Below are 16791 nucleotides of genomic sequence, written 5' to 3'. Positions count from 1 at the left end.
GGAAACCTAAGTTTTTTTAGAGATGGAGAATTTCTCTGCAATGATTCATATATCATTAATTAGCATTCAATGGATTAGGAGACCAAGAATAGTAGGTAAAATTGGTGTGTCGTTTTGTTTTATGTCACTTATGTCAAGTTCTCATGCTGCTGCTGCTAAGTTGCTTCGACTCTGTGTGACCCCATAGATGGCAGCCCACCAGGCTCCCCCGCCCCTGGGATTCTCCAGGCAGGAACACTGGAGGCGGTTGCCATTTCCTTCTCCAATGCACGCAAGTGAAAAGTGAAAGTGAAGTCACTCAGTTGTGTCTGACTCCTATCAGGGTTAAATTATGTTCACAAAATACAGATTTCTTCTGTTCGTCTATTCTTGATTCTCTAAAATTATGTGGTGCTTTTGTAGTCAGTTGTTCTTTGCTTGCATAGCCTTCACATGATTTTCAGAAGTAATTCTTGAAAAAATTTTATTTTATAGCCTTCCTTGCTTATTTTTCTTTTGTTACAGCTGCTTTAAATATTGGTCTTGAGAATTCATATTTTTCCAGAAAGTAGTCAATTTCTTGAATATTCTCGTATATTTGCAGTGTATATAAAGGGGTTTATATTCATTTTTGTGGGTGGGTATGAGATAATATGAAATATACATTGGACTTGTTATCTGACACAGGACCCCTAAATGTCTTGAAGTTTCCTGGGTGATAGAAATGTCTTTTGGTTTGTTTTCTTTGTATGTTTCCTGAAAGTGTTAATTTTGCTTTTTCCTGATAGGAAATGATTACCTTCATAGCAGACACGTTTGAGGATTATTGCTAAGGTTTGTTAGTACAATTCTATGTGCCCTTTATTTTAAGGCTTGTGATTAGTTTCATCTCTTTCTCTCTCTCTCTCTCTCTTTTTTTTTTTTTTTAGTTTCAGCTCTAATATATACATTTTCTGTCTCAGTTGAATGCCCCACATATTCAAGGAGGTTTCTTCACTCTGGCTGGTGAGGATTCTCAGCCCCACATGAATGTTGCACATTATTCAATGCATTCAGTTCAGTTCAGTTCAGTCATTCAGTCATGTCCAACTCTTTGCAACCCCATGAACCGCAGCACGCCAGGCTTCCCTGTCCATCACCAACTCCCTGAGTTCACCCAAACTCATGTTCATTGAATCGGTGATGCCATCCAACTATCTCATCCTCTGTCATCCCCTTCTCCTCCTGCCCCCAATTCCTCCCAGCATCAGAGTCTTTTCCAATGAATCAGCTCTTCACATCAGGTGGCCAAAGTATTGGAGTTTCAGCTTCAGCATCAGTCCTTCCAGTGAACACCCAGGACTGATCTCCTTTAGGATGGACTTGTTGGATCTCCTTGCTGTCCAAGGGACTCTCAAGAGTCTTCTCCAAAAGCATTAATTCTTCTCTGCCAAGTTTTCTTTATAGTCCAACTCTCACATCCATACACGACTACTGGAAAAACTATAGCTTTGACTAGATGGACTTTTGTTGGCAAAGTACTGTCTCTGCTTTTTAATATGCTGTCTAGTTTTGTCATAACTTTCCTTCCAAGGAGTAAGCATCTTTTAATTTCATGGATGCAATCACCATCTGTGGTGATTTGGGAGCCCACCAAAATAAAGTCAGCCACTGTTTCCACTATTACCCCATCTATTTGTTGAGCTATTTCAAATCCTAAAAGATGATTCTGTGAAAGTCCTGCACTCAATATGTCAGCAAATTTGGAAAACTCAGCAGTGGCCACAGGACTGGAAAAGGTCAGTGTTCATTCCAATCCCAAAGAAAGGCAATGCCAAAGAATGCTCAAACTACCATACAATTGCACTCATCTCACACGCTAGTAAAGTAATGTTCAAAATTCTCCAAGCCAGGCTTCAGCAATATGTGAACCGTGAACTTCCTGATGTTCAAGGTGATTTTAGAAAAGGCAGAGGAACCAGAGATCAAATTGCCAACATCCACTGGATCATCAAAAAAAGAAAAGAGTTCCAGAAAAATATCTATTTCTGCTTTATTGACTATGCCAAAGCCTTTGACTGTGTGGATCACAACAAACTGTGGAAAATTCTGGAAGAGATGGGAATACCAGACCACCTGACCTGCCTCTTGAGAAACCTGTAGGAAGAAACAGTTAGAACTGGACATGGAACAACAGACTGGTTCCAAATAGGAAAAGGAGTACATCAAGGCTGTATATTGTTATCCTGCTTATTTAACTTATATGAAGAGTGCAATGGCACCCCACTCCAGTACTCTTGCCTGGAAAATCCCATTGATGGAGGAGCCTGGTGGGCTGTAGTCCCTGGGGTCGCTAAGAGTCAGGCACGACTGAATGACTTCACTTTCACTTTTCACTTTCATGCATTGGAGAAGGAACTGGCCACCCACTCCAGTGTTCTTGCCTGGAGAACCCCAGGGACTGGGGAGCCTGGTGGGCTGCCATCTATGGGGTCACACAGAGTTGGACATGACTGAAGTGACTTAGCAGTAGCAGTAGTAGAGAAGTACATCATGAGAAACGCTGGGCTGGAGGAAGCACAAGCTGGAATCAAGATTGCTGGGAGAAATATCAACAACCTCAGAGATTCAGATGACACCACCCTTATGGCAGAAAGTGAAGAGGAACTAAAGAACCTCTTGATGAAAGTGAAAGAGAGAGTGAAAAAGTTGGCTTAAAGCTCAACATTCAGAAAACTAAGATCATGGCATCCAGTCCCACTCAATGCATAGATCTCCAGTAATAATTCTTTCCTCAAAAGTTGTTCCTGCCCAGCCTTGTGGAATGTCACCTGTGTGTGATCAGATGACAGAGACTCAGCAGGCTCATTAGGCACTTGTAATCATTCTTTCTGTCTGAGTAGCTCTCTCCTTTGGATCCCCTGCCCAACACATATCACCTTCTGAGCCTCCCTGGCTCACCTGTGTTCTAAGATCAGGGCTTTGCTGGGCTGCATCTGGGTTCCCCTCCCTGTACCTGCAACATGGAAATTGCCTGAAGGCAGACAGCCAGGAGTCATCAGATGGATTTGTGTATCCATCTTCACTCTAGGAACTTAGTCCTGTGTGGCCTGCTGTCCAGGATCTGAAAACAGTTGTTCCCAGTATTTTGTTCAGGTTTCTAATTACCAGTGCCAGGTGAGGAAGTTCAGATACTGTTCCTCTTAAAGCTGGAAGTCGAAGTCACATTTTATTTTTACAGACACTCTTTCAATCAGTAATTCTAAGTCAGTTAACCATATATGTTCAAAAGTACCTTTTGCTTCATTTTATGTGTTTTGCTCTTGCAAATGTAAAACAAAACCAAATATCAAGAGACACACTAAAACAGGTTTTGTTTTCTGTTTTTCCTGGTTGAACTTTATGCCAACAAGTCCTAGGTAAGGACTTAGGAAGCTGCAGTAAGTCAAGGCACCAGCAAGATCACAGGATCTGCAATCAACAGGGATCTTAATGGTACCAGAGAGCCTTTTTTTTGCCATGCCATAGGAGGTGGATGCAGTAGTTGAGGGGCTAGAGAGATCCCAGGACCTTAATGACACCAGTGAGCCAACTAAAATACAGGAGGCTGAGGCCAGGTACAGCATGTTTGGCCAATGTGAGCTGAAACATATTTCATTCTGAATTTCCAGAACCATAACCTCAAATAAAATGTTCACCTTCTTCTGATATTCACATAGAAAGATTGCACAGAATCTTTTGCCCAGAAATTCTACTTCCATGAAAGAAAGCCACCAGGAAGATTGCTTGGAGAATTTAAGAGATGTGTGGTTTTTAGGTGGAGAAAGAGGAAGTGAGTAAATGGCGAATGTGGTTCAGAAATGGAAAGGGGTCTGTGCAAACCCAGCAGGCTCTCTTTGGTGGAAGGCAGGCCGTGCACTCACTGCTCCTTCCCCCTTTTGCTGAGGTCACTTTTATCATGTTTTAGGTAGCTCCAATGAAAACTTCAAGTACAGGGGCTTCCCTGGTGGTCCAGTGGTTAAGAATCTACCTTGCGGTGCAGGGGACACCGGTTCAATCTCTGGTCCCCAGAAGATCCCACATGCCACAGAGAAATTAAGTCTGTACACCGCCAATACTGAGCCCAGGCATCCTAGAGCCCAGCGCTCCACAGCAAGAGGAGCCACCAAAGCAGGAAGCCCAACCACCCAACTAGAGCACAGGCCCTGCTCGCTGCAAGTGGAGAGAGCCTGCAGGCAGCAAAGAAGACCCAGGGCAGCCAAAAGGAAATAAAATTATATTTAAACAAAAACCCCTTCAAGTACAGTGACTCTCAATGGCTCAAGTAACTCCTGCTCGATGTTCTCAGCACACCGGCATATGAGGTCTACAGGACCCTCCTCGTCCCGTGAAGGCCCAGAGTCTCCATCGACCATGTGTCTCCACCACTGTGCTGTGCCATCTCCCTGTTCTCCTCTGCACAGAACTGCTTCTGATGGTGTCACTCTTTAGGCAGGGGAGTCATTCTTGTGAGTCATCTAAGAATTACTATCTCACCTGCAATTTTATTTCTATATTGCTTAAAAGGAGTTCCTTAAAATCCCAATTGTATTACTTAAAAGGGCGTTTTAACAAAATCTTGATTTGAACATCTATGTTTTTATTTATCAACTTTTATGTCTCCTTCATTGTGTCCTGTACTCTGGCTCAGCCTCTCTCTTGGCCTCTGCTCTTGGCCTCTCAGGAAACAGCATACAGGATGTATTAGTTGCATCCGCCCTCCCCTCTCACTGGCTCTTTTCCATCCTCCCTCATCTCCGTGACATGGGTAACTCTGTGCACATCACTATCACCATGACACCCTCCCTCCCTTGGGAAGCCTGTTATCACCTTCCTGCTCCTTTCTCTGCTGCCCCGTGTATGTCCCTGCCCAACACTCACAGCAGCCTCACAGCAGGCGCTCTCCCTCACTCTTCTCTCCAGAGCTCCTGCTGGAATTTCTGGACACCACCTCCCAAGTATTTACCTCTGACTCTGACTTCTCCTTCCCTGGTGGGCCCTGTAGCATCTTCCCCTGAATGAAGACCACAGATAAAACCTAAATTCTCCTTCTTCCCCAGTTACCTTATACTCCCCTGTGGATGTCTCCTTCTTATCCAGGCTCAGTGATTCAATATCATCCATGAACCATTTTTCTATACTCAACCATCTATCTGGCCGTATTGATACCGTCTCTAGGGGAGTGGGTGGAGCAATGATGGGCAATGTTGAGATGGCAGGTAGAGACCAGACCAGGCAATGAGGGCGTGAGAATGAAGGACAGTGCTAAGAAAAGGAGCAGATTATAGAGAAGTCACAAGGGTAGAAGAGGTTGGAGAATTTTTAAAAACAGATCAGGAAGAAATCTGGGAGAGGAGAGGTTGAGTCTTAAGGAAAGAGAAATGATCATTGCATAGCTCCTCGGTGGAGTGGGGGAGGGGGGGGAATCCAGCAACCTGCTAGTTTACCAGCAACATCCTATCAGATGCTACATTTCAGTTGGAAACACTTCAGGCTACAAATCCGTTACATTTGTAGAAATTCCTAATGCATTAGAAATTGATACATTTTCCTGCAATGGAATAAATTAGGCTAAGATTATGCATTACATTGCTTATTGTGATGTCAAGATGTCATTTTATATTAGTGTTTATTCCAATGTGGACCAGTAAAGCATATTATAGTACATCATCTATTCAGTGGACTGATTTGTGGAAAATAGTGTCCCAAGAGAGAATATTCCCCAAGATATTGTCAGCTGAATATAAGCAAGATACCATAGAACACTGTGCACAGTGTGCGACCATGTATGGTTTTAAATGTGGTTGTGCTCAGTCACTCAGTCATGTCCCACACTTTGTGACACTATGGACTGTAGCCCACCGGGCTCCTCTGCCCATGGCGATTCTCCAGGCAGGGATACTAGAGTGGGTTGCCATTTCCTGCTCCAGAGGATCTTCCGGACCCAGGGATTGAATCTGAGTCCCTTATGTCTCCTGCACAGGGAGGTGGGTTCTTTACCACTAGCACCACATGTGGAGTGAAGAAGAAATAGATATTCATAGTTGCTTGTGTATCCATAAAATGACATTCTGGGCCGTCTCTCCTGATCCAGGGGCTAAGACTCTGCACTCTCATTGTAAGGGCCTGAGTTTAATCCCTTGTCAGGAAAGTAGAACCCACATGCCACAGCTAAGACTTCCCATGGAAAAGGTCCCGCAGGCACAGCCAAATAAATACTTAGAAAAAAACAAACAAACAAAAAAAGTCTGGAAACTATTCCTGAGAAACAAAACACGTGGCTGACTGTGGAAGCAGCAGGGCCTTGACAAGAAGAAAGGGGGTAGGAAGAACGATGTAATATAAAGTATTTTATATTTCTAGGTTCTTGAACCTTGTACATGTATTACAAGTTTCTCAGAAATGCCAAGACATTACAAAAAAATTTTAAACCTCTAAAGAATAAAACTCACAGCGTTATTTCTACAAACTGAAAGAAAGTCAAGTTTGTTTTATCAGAAAGATTATCTGGCTTCTCTAACATATCTTCTCAGGCTTTTCCCACGCTACCCAGACAGTGGTCCATACGGCACTGTCTGGATTCTTGTCATAACGTGAAGTGAATCTTTTGCACTATCCTGGGTCCTTGATGTCAGGCAAATGAAGGACGACACCATCACATTCCTTGCAGCAGGGGCCCTCTTAGGTAGCACCGATTTTTACTTCCCAATGGAGCAGTACATCTACAGAAGGAAAAGTGGCGGCGTCTACATTAGGAATCTGAAGAGAACCTGGGAGAAGCTTCTGTAGGCAGCTCATGCCATCGTTGCCACTGAAAACCCAGCTGCTGTCACTGCTGTGTCCTCCAGGAACCTTTGCCAGCGAGCTGAGCTGCAGTTTGCTGCCACCGCTTCTCTGGTCGGGTACTTTGCTCCTGGAGCCTCCACTAACCAGACCCAGGCAGCTTCCAGGAGCCAAGACTCCTAGTGGTTACGATCCCAGGGCTGACCGCCAGCCTCTCCCAGAGGCATGTATGTGAACTTCTTACCATCGGTCTGTGTGACACGGACTCTCCTCTGCACTCTGGAGACCACCCATCCCCGGCAACTAGGGAGTTCAGTTGGTGGGTCTGACTTGGCAGATGCTTACCCAGGAAGTTCTGCCCATTTCCTGTGAACATTCTTGGGAGATAGTGCCTGATCTCTACGTCTGAAGATTCTGAAATGTTGGGAAGCGCAGTACAAAACAGCCGGTTGGAAGAAGTCCTTGGAAAAATGGCGAAGGGCCAGAGATACCCTGGCTTGATGTGCTGTGGGCAAAAAAACATCTCCTGCCTTTGGTTATGCCCAGCAGCAAGATTTAATAATAAATATTAAAGATGTTACTTGAAAAAATGGGTTACAGGATAAACACACAGGTCACTTAGAGAGTGCTGTCCTTAAAATATTTTTACTGATTAGATGTTAACCCCGTACACACTCTGCTGGCTGTATACTCTAAGCTCTTTGTTCCTGCTTCTATAAAAAGACTTGACTACAAAAATAAACTTGTCAGTCCTTACAAGAGACTGTCTGACTGTCTTCTTTCAAGTTCATCGCTTCCAAGTCCTGGAAAAAAAATCCCCAACACTGAAGAGATTAAAAGGGAAGAGCAGGCGGCAGCTGAGCAAGCTCTGACCAAGGAGGACTTCACCGTGAATGGGTCACTTCAGCAGTTCAGTGCAACGCTACTGGATCTGAGGTGCTGGCCTAGTCCACAGGCGGGCAGGCGAGCTCGCTGCCTACTCCGCAGTTTCCCCTGAAGGCTGGCCTGCAGCGCCCACTGCTCAGGCCACTGGGTGGGTAGGCACAGCACTGGGTGGGCTTCAGCTGTTCCTTCACAGGCTCTTTTCTTGGGTGGGGGCTGTGCTGGGTCCTTGCTGCTGCACAGGTTTGCTCTGGTTGCGGTGAGTGGGGCGCACTCTCTGGTTGTGGTGTCTGCCTTCTCGTTGCAGCAGCTTCTCTTGTTATGGAGCGTGGGCCCCAGGGCCCCCAGGCTTCAGTGGTGGCAGAGCGTGGGCTCAGTGGCTGTGGCCCCCAGGCTGTGTAGCACAGGCTCAGTGGTTGTGGTTCACAACCTTAGTTCCTCTGAGGCACGTGGGATCTTCTTGGACCAGGGATTGAACTCATGTCTCCTGCATTGTCAGGATTCTTTACCATGAGCCATTATGGAAACCCCACAAACTCTTAAAATGGAAATTGGTTGACAGAAAATAAGCAGTTTCTAAATAAATAAAAATAAATAAATATGTCTACTCATGAGGATGTTCTGTGACTTTTGCTGTTTTCCTTTCACATAAGAGGAAAATTTCCTAATTCATAATTCATTATGTTCTTCCCTTAAACAACATTTGCAACTGCTAATTTTATTAGCTAAGCTTGATCCAATTTTTAAACCACTTTTCTCCCACTTTCCCCTATGCACTGTACATTCATTATCAATTGAAATAATATTTTATCATTGTTCAGTCACTCAGTCATGTCCAACTCTTTGCGACCCCATGGACTGCAGCACACCAGGCTTCCCTGTCCTTCACCATCTCCCAGAGATTATATTTATATACTTCATATGGATAGGAGGATAATCAGTTGACTTCATCCTTGAATTATTTCTCTGAATCCGACATATTAATATTCTAGTAAGATATAAAACACTTGACTGACTTCAGCATAATAAAAAATAATAGAATCAGGTGACCATATCTTAAGACTGATTATAAAAGCAGCAGCCATGTTGATGAGGAGCAGTGACACACGGGGGGACATTTTATGTGGTGAGAGAGAGGGGTGCTGGCCTCAGGGATTTAAAGGGCTGCTTGAAAACAGAATGGAACTCGGCTCAGTGGCTGGACCTCCTGGGAGTCACTTCCCAGGGACACACAGGACAGAGTCCCGAGCATCCTGTGTGCCCACAAGGCAGTCTGAAGCGGTGGCCAGGGCACCCCTCTGGGTATCAGTGGAGATGGTAGCTGTATTGTGTGTCTGTATGAGTCTGTATAAGGTGACCCTGCGTGAAGAAAAGTAAATTTGACTAAATGGCAGATGGCCTCAGCTCTAATAGTAAGATCTTTTCTTAAATCAATTTCTTTCTCCTCTCAGCTTTTCCATCTGAACGGATTTACTCTTCATGAGACCCATTCTTTTTTAATTCCCTTCTTCAAAGCCTCAAATTTTGTAGCTGTTTTTCAGTTAGTATCTTTCCATGTTTATTCCTCAGACAAGATAAGCAAGAGTAAAATTTTCTTATTGGACTTAAAAGATACACAAATACTTTTAAAATCAGAAGTTCCAAAAGTTCTAAATTCAGTCATGTTCTCACTTTAGTGTCTTCAATCCTAAGCCTATAATTAGCATTTTTACTTGACTCACCGGGAGAAATATCAATAACCTCAGATATGCAGATGACACCACCCTTATGGCAGAAAGTGAAGAGGAACTAAAAAGCCTCTTGATGAAAGTGAAAGTGGAGAGTGGAAAAGTTGGCTAAAAACTCAACATTCAAAAAATGAAGATCATGGCATCTGGTCCCATCACTTCATGGGAAACAGATAGGGAAACAGTGTCAGACTTTATTTTTGGGGGCTCCAAAATCACTGCAGATGGTGACTGCAGCCATGAAATTAAAAGACGCTTACTCCTTGGAAGGAAAGTTATAACCAACCTAGATAGCATATTGAAAAGCAGAGACATTACTTTGCCAACAAAGGTCCAGCTAGTCAAGGCTATGGTTTTTCCTGTGGTCATGTATGGATGTTAGAGTTGGACTGTGAAGAAAGCTGAGCACCGAAGAACTGATGCTTTTGAAGTGTGGTGTTGGAGAAGACTCTTGAGAGTCCCTTGGACTGCAAGGAGATCCAACCAGTCCCTTCTGAAGGAGATCAGCCCTGGGATTTCTTTGGAAGGAATGATGCTAAAGCTGAAACTCCAGTCCTTTGGCCACCTCATGCGAAGAGTTGACTCATTGGAAAAGACTCTGATGCTGGGAGGGATTGGGGGCAGGAGGAGAAGGGGACAACAGAGGATGAGATGGCTGGATGGCATCAACGACTTGATGGAAGTGAGTTTGAGTGAACTCCTGGAGTTGGTGATGGACAGGGAGGCCTGGCCTGCTGTGATTCATGGGGTCGTGAAGAGTCGGACACGACTGAGCGACTGGACTGAACTGAACTGAACTGAAGTAAATTACTTTGATTTTTTTGTTGCTGCTGTTATTGTTGACTCTGTATCTCTGCAGAGGTTATAGACCTACAACAATCTTAATTTCATTGCTTTGAGTGAACCTTATAACTGGCCTCTCATATTCCATCAGATGATTATACTTAAAGTCTAGATTTTAAGGTGAACTGTTGGCCTCAACATATATAAAACACAAGTCTACACGATTGGAAGAGGTGGTGCTGAATTTAACTATCTCTCATCACTATGAGATTTGAATTGCAGTATCTTTGCCTCTAAACAGGTAAAATAATTTCAGTTCCCTGGGATTTCCATTAAAAATAAGTATTTTTTACTCTTAATATTCTGTAAAATAAAGTGAGATAAGGTAAAGGACTGTGTGCTTTGCAAATTGGTATTCAAATGTGAAGTATTATTATATGATATATAATAAATTCTGTTATTATATGATATTATTATAACTGTTTTATGCAATATGGGTTGATCTAATAGTTTTAGACATGTGTATTATCAAGAAAGCTGAGCACCAAAGAATTGATGCTTTTGAACTGTGATGTTGGAGAAGACTCTTGAGAGTCCCTTCAACTGCAAGGAGATCCAACCAGTCCATCCTAAAAGAAATCAGTCCTGAAAAGTCATTGGAAGGACTGATGCTGAAGCTGAAACTCCAATACTTTGGCCACCTGATGCGAAGAACTGATTCATTTGAAAAGACCCCGATGCTGGGAAAGATTGAACATGGGAGTAGAAGAGGCAACAGAGGATGAGATGGTTGGGTGGCATCACCGACTTGATGGACATGAGTTTGAATAAGCTCCGGGAGTTGGTGATGGACAACGAAGCCTGGTGTGCTGCAGTCCATGGGGTCACAAAGACTCAGACATGACTGAGAGGCTGAACTGAACTAATTATCAAGTCACGTTTTATCTCTTTGTGTGTGTGTGTGTTAGTTGCTCAGCCATGTCCGACTTCTTTGTGATCCCATGGACTGTACCTCACCAGGGTCCTCTGTCCGTGAAATTCCCCAGGCAAAAACATTGGATTGGATTGCCATTTCCTTATCCAGAGTTCCTGTAGGAGAAATTAGAATTGGACACCTCAAGTCCAAGGGAGCTATGCATATCTATGTATATTTCTTTACATAAACTTTTAGGTAACACTCGACCAATTAATCTTGTTCCCCTCCCAAAAAAAAAAGTCCCAAGGAGGGGAAAAAAAAAAAAAGCCAGAGATAAATCACAGGAGAAAAGTGTGATTTGCTGAGGACCATGTCTCTTGTGCTTCAGGCTAAAGAGAGTGTGACATGAATCAGTCATGGGTGTACATGTATCCCCCCCATCCTGAAACCCCCTCCCACCACCCTCCATCTCCCATCCCTCTGGGTTGTCCTAGAGCACTGGCTTTGAGTGCCCTGCTTCATATATTGAACTCACACTGGTCATCAGTTTCACTGATGGTAATGTACAGGTTTCAATGCTATTCTTTCAAACCATCCCACTCTCGCCTTCTCCCACAGAGTGCAAAAGTCTGTTCTTTACATCGGTGTCTTTTGCTATATTGTATATAGGGCTGTTACCATCTTTCTAAACTCCATAAAAATGTGTCAATATACTGTATTGGTGTTTTCCTTTCTGACTTACTTCCCTCTGTATAATATACTCAGTTTCATCCACATCATTAGAACTGACTCAAATGTGTTCCTTTTTTATAGCTGAGTAATATTCCATTGTGTATATGTACCACTTTTCTTATCCATTCGTAGGCGGATGGACAGCTAGGCTGCTTCTACTTCTTAGCTATAGGAAATAGTGCTACAGTGAACACTGGGATACACATGTCTGTTTCGGTTCTGGTTTCCCTCCATGTGTGTGTCCAACACTGGGATTGCTCAGGTGCATGAAAGTTCTATTTCCAGATTTTTAAGGAATCTCCACACTGTTCTCCATAGTGGCTTACTAGTTTGCATTTCCCCCAGTCTAAGAGGGTTTACTTTTCTTCACACCGTCTCCAGCATTTCTTCTTTGCAGACTTGTTGACGGCAGCCATTCTGACTGGCAGAGGTGGTACTCGTTGTGGCTTTAATTTGCATTTCTCTGATAATGAGCAATGTTGAGCATTTTTTCTTGTGTTTGTTAGCCATCTGTATGTCTTCTTTGAAGAAATGTCTGTTTAGTTCTTTGGCCCATTTTTTTTTTGATGGGATCATTTATTTTTCAGTTATTGAGCTGCTTGTATGTTTTGGAGATTAATTCTTCATCAGCTGTTTTGTAAGCTCTTATGTTCTCCCATTCTGAAGGCCGCTTATCACCTTGCTTATAGTTTTCTTCATTGTGCAAAAGCGTTTGAGTTTAATCAGGTCCTATTTCTATTTTTTCTTGTATTTCTATTATTTGAGACCTGGGTCATAGAGGATCTTGCTGTGACATATGCCAGAGGGTGTTCTGACTATGTTTTCTGCTAAGAGTTTTATAATTTCTGGTCTTATGTTTAGATCTTTAATCCATTTTGAATTTATGTTTGTATATGGTTAGAAAGTGTCCTAGTTCCATTCTTTTACAGGTGGCTGACCAGTTTTCCGAGCACCACTTGTTAAAGAGATTGCTATTTTCCATTGTATATTTTGCCTCCTTGTCAAAGATAAGGTGTCCATAGGTACATGGGTTTATCTCTGGGCTTTTTATTTTGTTCCATTGATCTATATTTCTGTCTTTGTGCAATTACCATACTGTCTTGATGACTGTAGCTTTGTGGTATAGTCTGAAGTCAGGCAGGTTGATTCCTCCAGTTCCATTTTTCTTTCTTAAGATTACTTGGCTATTGGAGGCTTTTTGGTGTGTTTCCATACAAAGTGTGAAATTATTTGTTCTAGTTCTGTGAAAAATACCATTGGTAGCTTGATTGTGATTGCATTTAATCTATAGGTTGTTTTGTGTATTATACCGATTTTCGCTATATTGATCATTCCGATCAATGAACATGGTATGTTTCTCCATCTATTTGTGTCGATTTTTATTTGTTTTATCAGTGCTTTATAGTTTTCTGTAGGTCTTTTGTTTCTACAGGTAAATTTACTCCTAAGTATTTCATTCTTCTTGTTGCAATGGTGAATGGGATTGTTTCATTAATTTCTCTTTGCTTTCTCATTGTCAGTGTATAGGAATACAAAGGATTTCTGTGTGTTAACTTCATATCTGGCAACTTTACTACATTCATTGATTAGCTCTAGTAATTTTATGGAAGTCTCTTGTGGGTTTTCTACATAGAGAATCTCATCATCTCTAAACAGGGAGAGTTTTACTTCTTCTTTTCCAAACTGGATTCATTTTATTTCTTTTTCTACTCTGATTCCTGTGGCTAAGACTTCCAAAACTATGTTGAATAGTAGTGTTGAGAGTGGGCACCTTTGTCTTACTCCTGACTTTAGAGGAAATGCTTTAAGTTTTTTGCCATTGAGGATAATGTTTGCTGTGGGTTTGTTATAGATGGCTTTTATGTTGAAGTATGTTCCTTTCATGCCTGTTTGCATCTACTGAGATAATCATATTGTTTTTATCTTTCAATTTAATCTAGTGTATTAAGTTAATATGGTGTATCACATTGATTGGGGAATATTGAAGAATCCTTGCATCCTTGGAATAAAACCCACTTGGTCATGATGTATGATCTTTTTAATATGTAGTTGGATACTGTTTTCTAGAATTTTGTTGAGGATAATTGCATCTATGTTCATCACTGATATTGGCCTGTCGTTTTCTTTCTTGTGGCATCTTCATCTGGTTTTGGCTAAGGTGATAGTAACCTCATAGAATTAGTTTGGGAGTTTACCTTTCTCTGCAATTTTCTTGAAGAGTTTGAGTAGGATAGGTGTTGGCTCTTTTCTAAATTTTTCACAGAATTTACCTATTAAGGTATCTGGTCCGGGGCTTTTGTTTGCTGAAAGATTTTTTTTTATTACATTTTTGATTTCCATGCTTGTGCTGGGTCTGTTAAGCTTTTCTATTTTTTCCTGGTTCAGTTTTGGAACATTATGCTTTTCTAAGAATTTGTCCATTTTTTCCAAGTTGTTTATTGGTATACATTTCCTGATAGTAGTGTCTAATGATCCTTTGTATTTCTGTGTTATTTGTTGTGATTGCTCCATTTTCATTTCTAGTTTTATTGATTTGGTTCTTCCCTAACCACCTGATGCGAAGAACTGACTCATTAGAAAAGACCCTGATGCTGGGAAAGATTGATGGCAGGAGGAGAAGGGGATGACAGAGGATGAATTGGTTGGATGGCATCACCAACTCTATGGATATGAGTTTGAGCAAGCTCTGGGAGTTGGTGATGGACAGAGAAGCCTGGTGTGCCTGCAGTCCATGGGATGGCAAAGGGTCGGATATGACTGAGTCACTGAACTGAGCCCCAGTGTTCATTGCAGCACTATTTACAATAGCTAGAACATGGAAGCACCTAGATGTCCATCGACAGATGAACAGAAGCTGTGGTACATATACAGAATGCAATATTACTCAGCCATAAAAAGGAATGCATTTTAGTCAGTTCTAATGAGGTGAACGAACCTAGAGCCTATTACACAAAGTAAAGTAAGTCAGAAAGATAAAGATAAATTATCATATACTAATGCATATATACAGAATCTAGAAAGATGGTACCAAAGAATTTATTTTCAGGGCAGCAATGGAGAAACAGATAGAGAACAGACTTATGGACATAGGGAGAGGGGAGGAGAGGGTGAGAGTAAGTAAGTATGGAGAGAGTAGGATGGAAACTTACATTACCATGTGTAAAATAGATGGCCAATGGGAATTTGCTGTATGTCTCAGGAAACTCAAACAGGGGCCTGGTATCAACCTAGAGGGGTGGGATAAGGAGGGAGATAGGAGGGAGGTTCAAGAGGGAGGGGATATATGTATACCTATGGCTGATTAATATTGAGGTTTGACATAAAACAACAGAAGTGTGTAAAGCAATTATCCTTCAATTATAAATAATTGAATTTTTTAAATATTAGAGAAATGGAAACCAAAATGTCAGAAGAGCCATTGTTTAAAACTCCACAGACAGTATGTTGTAAAGAGGGTGTGAGCAAAAGGGAACTCTCCCCCACTGCAGCTGAGGATGTAAATTGGTAACAATCACAATAGATGACATTGTGGAGGTTCCTTAAACAATGAAAATGAGAGTGAGATGGGAAGAGTTCCTAATGCCATACACCAAAAGAAACTACAAGCAATGTAAGCCCCCAGAACCCCTGGTACAGGCAGGCCCTCCTTGAGGAAATCCAAGTCCACCACACAGAAACGAAGTGGAGCCTCTAGGCTGCAAGAGCTTTCAAAAGACCCTGGGCTCCATGTGTCTCTTGGGCTGGGGTTTTCGCCACTGGCCACTGGTCATCTTACTATGACCACTATATGGATGATCACATCCTTCTCAGTGTGGTTTTGCAGAAGCTAGGATGTGTCCCTGGAATCAAAGGTAAAGGGAAAAAGTGAAGAGACACAAGCCTTGGATGTTTCTCCTAGCCCATTCCACTCCAATTGACAATTATCGCACACAGAATTTTCCCTGAGGCTCTGCTTGCCCAAGGAACAAGTCAGGCATGAAGAAACGCTTCCATCTTGTGACCACATCCTGTAACAACAAATGTGAAACCAGCTCCTATGTGCTCTTAGCGTTCAAAGGGCCTTTGCTGTGTTCAGTCGCTCGTCCTGTCTTGAGATCCCATGAACTGCAGCACTCCAGGCTGCCCTTTCCTTCATCATCTCAGTAATGTTTCCAGAAAAGAAAATGGGATCGGAATGGGAAAATGCATTTCCATACAGTTGGGATGGCTGGTGACGTTTGAAGTGGGCCTGTGAATAGGATTATAAGGTGGAACCATAAAATTTCCTTGTTTGAGGGTTATGTGCTGGTTCCCGGGAACAGTGTCCCTGTTTGGGGTAAAACACACTGGAGTATTTTGAGTCAAGTATCAAATGCATGTTGGCAATTACTGAAAAGTGGATTATTTCTCAAAACAATCATGGCAATACCACATCAGAGAAGCAGGGAAGACATCAAGCCTCATTATAGAGGCCAGGCCTTACTGAGGTCCAATTCAACCAAAGTTGCTAAAGACCCTGTTAGGAGTCCACTGCTTATTAAGGAACATTGCGAAGATTATATTAGAAGCCATCATATCTTGGGTGCTGTGGATGATCTGGGATATGGTAGAAACAGTGGGATTTTATAATTAAAATTTTTCACATCACTTCACAAAAAAATTGAGAGAAAAAATTCACTAAATTTACAGAGTACAAAAACAAAGTACAAAAATCAGTTGCCTTTCCAAACACTAATAAACCATTGAGAAGAGAAATTAAGAAAACAATCCCATTTACAATTACATCAAAAAGAACAAAAATCCTAGGAATAAATTTAACCAAGGGCATGAAAAACCTGCACACTGAAATCTATAAGACATTGATAAACAAATTGAAGAAGACAAAAATAAATAATCTCCTGTGTTCATGGAATGGAAGAACTAATATTGCTAAAATGTCCATTCTACCAGTGTATATACATACCCTACCAAAATTCCAATGGCATTTTTCAT

Source organism: Bos indicus, chromosome 29 (assembly GCF_029378745.1).
Source record: "Bos indicus isolate NIAB-ARS_2022 breed Sahiwal x Tharparkar chromosome 29, NIAB-ARS_B.indTharparkar_mat_pri_1.0, whole genome shotgun sequence".
NCBI classification, from domain to species: Eukaryota; Metazoa; Chordata; class Mammalia; order Artiodactyla; family Bovidae; genus Bos; species Bos indicus.
This window is presented reverse-complemented; position numbering follows the sequence as displayed.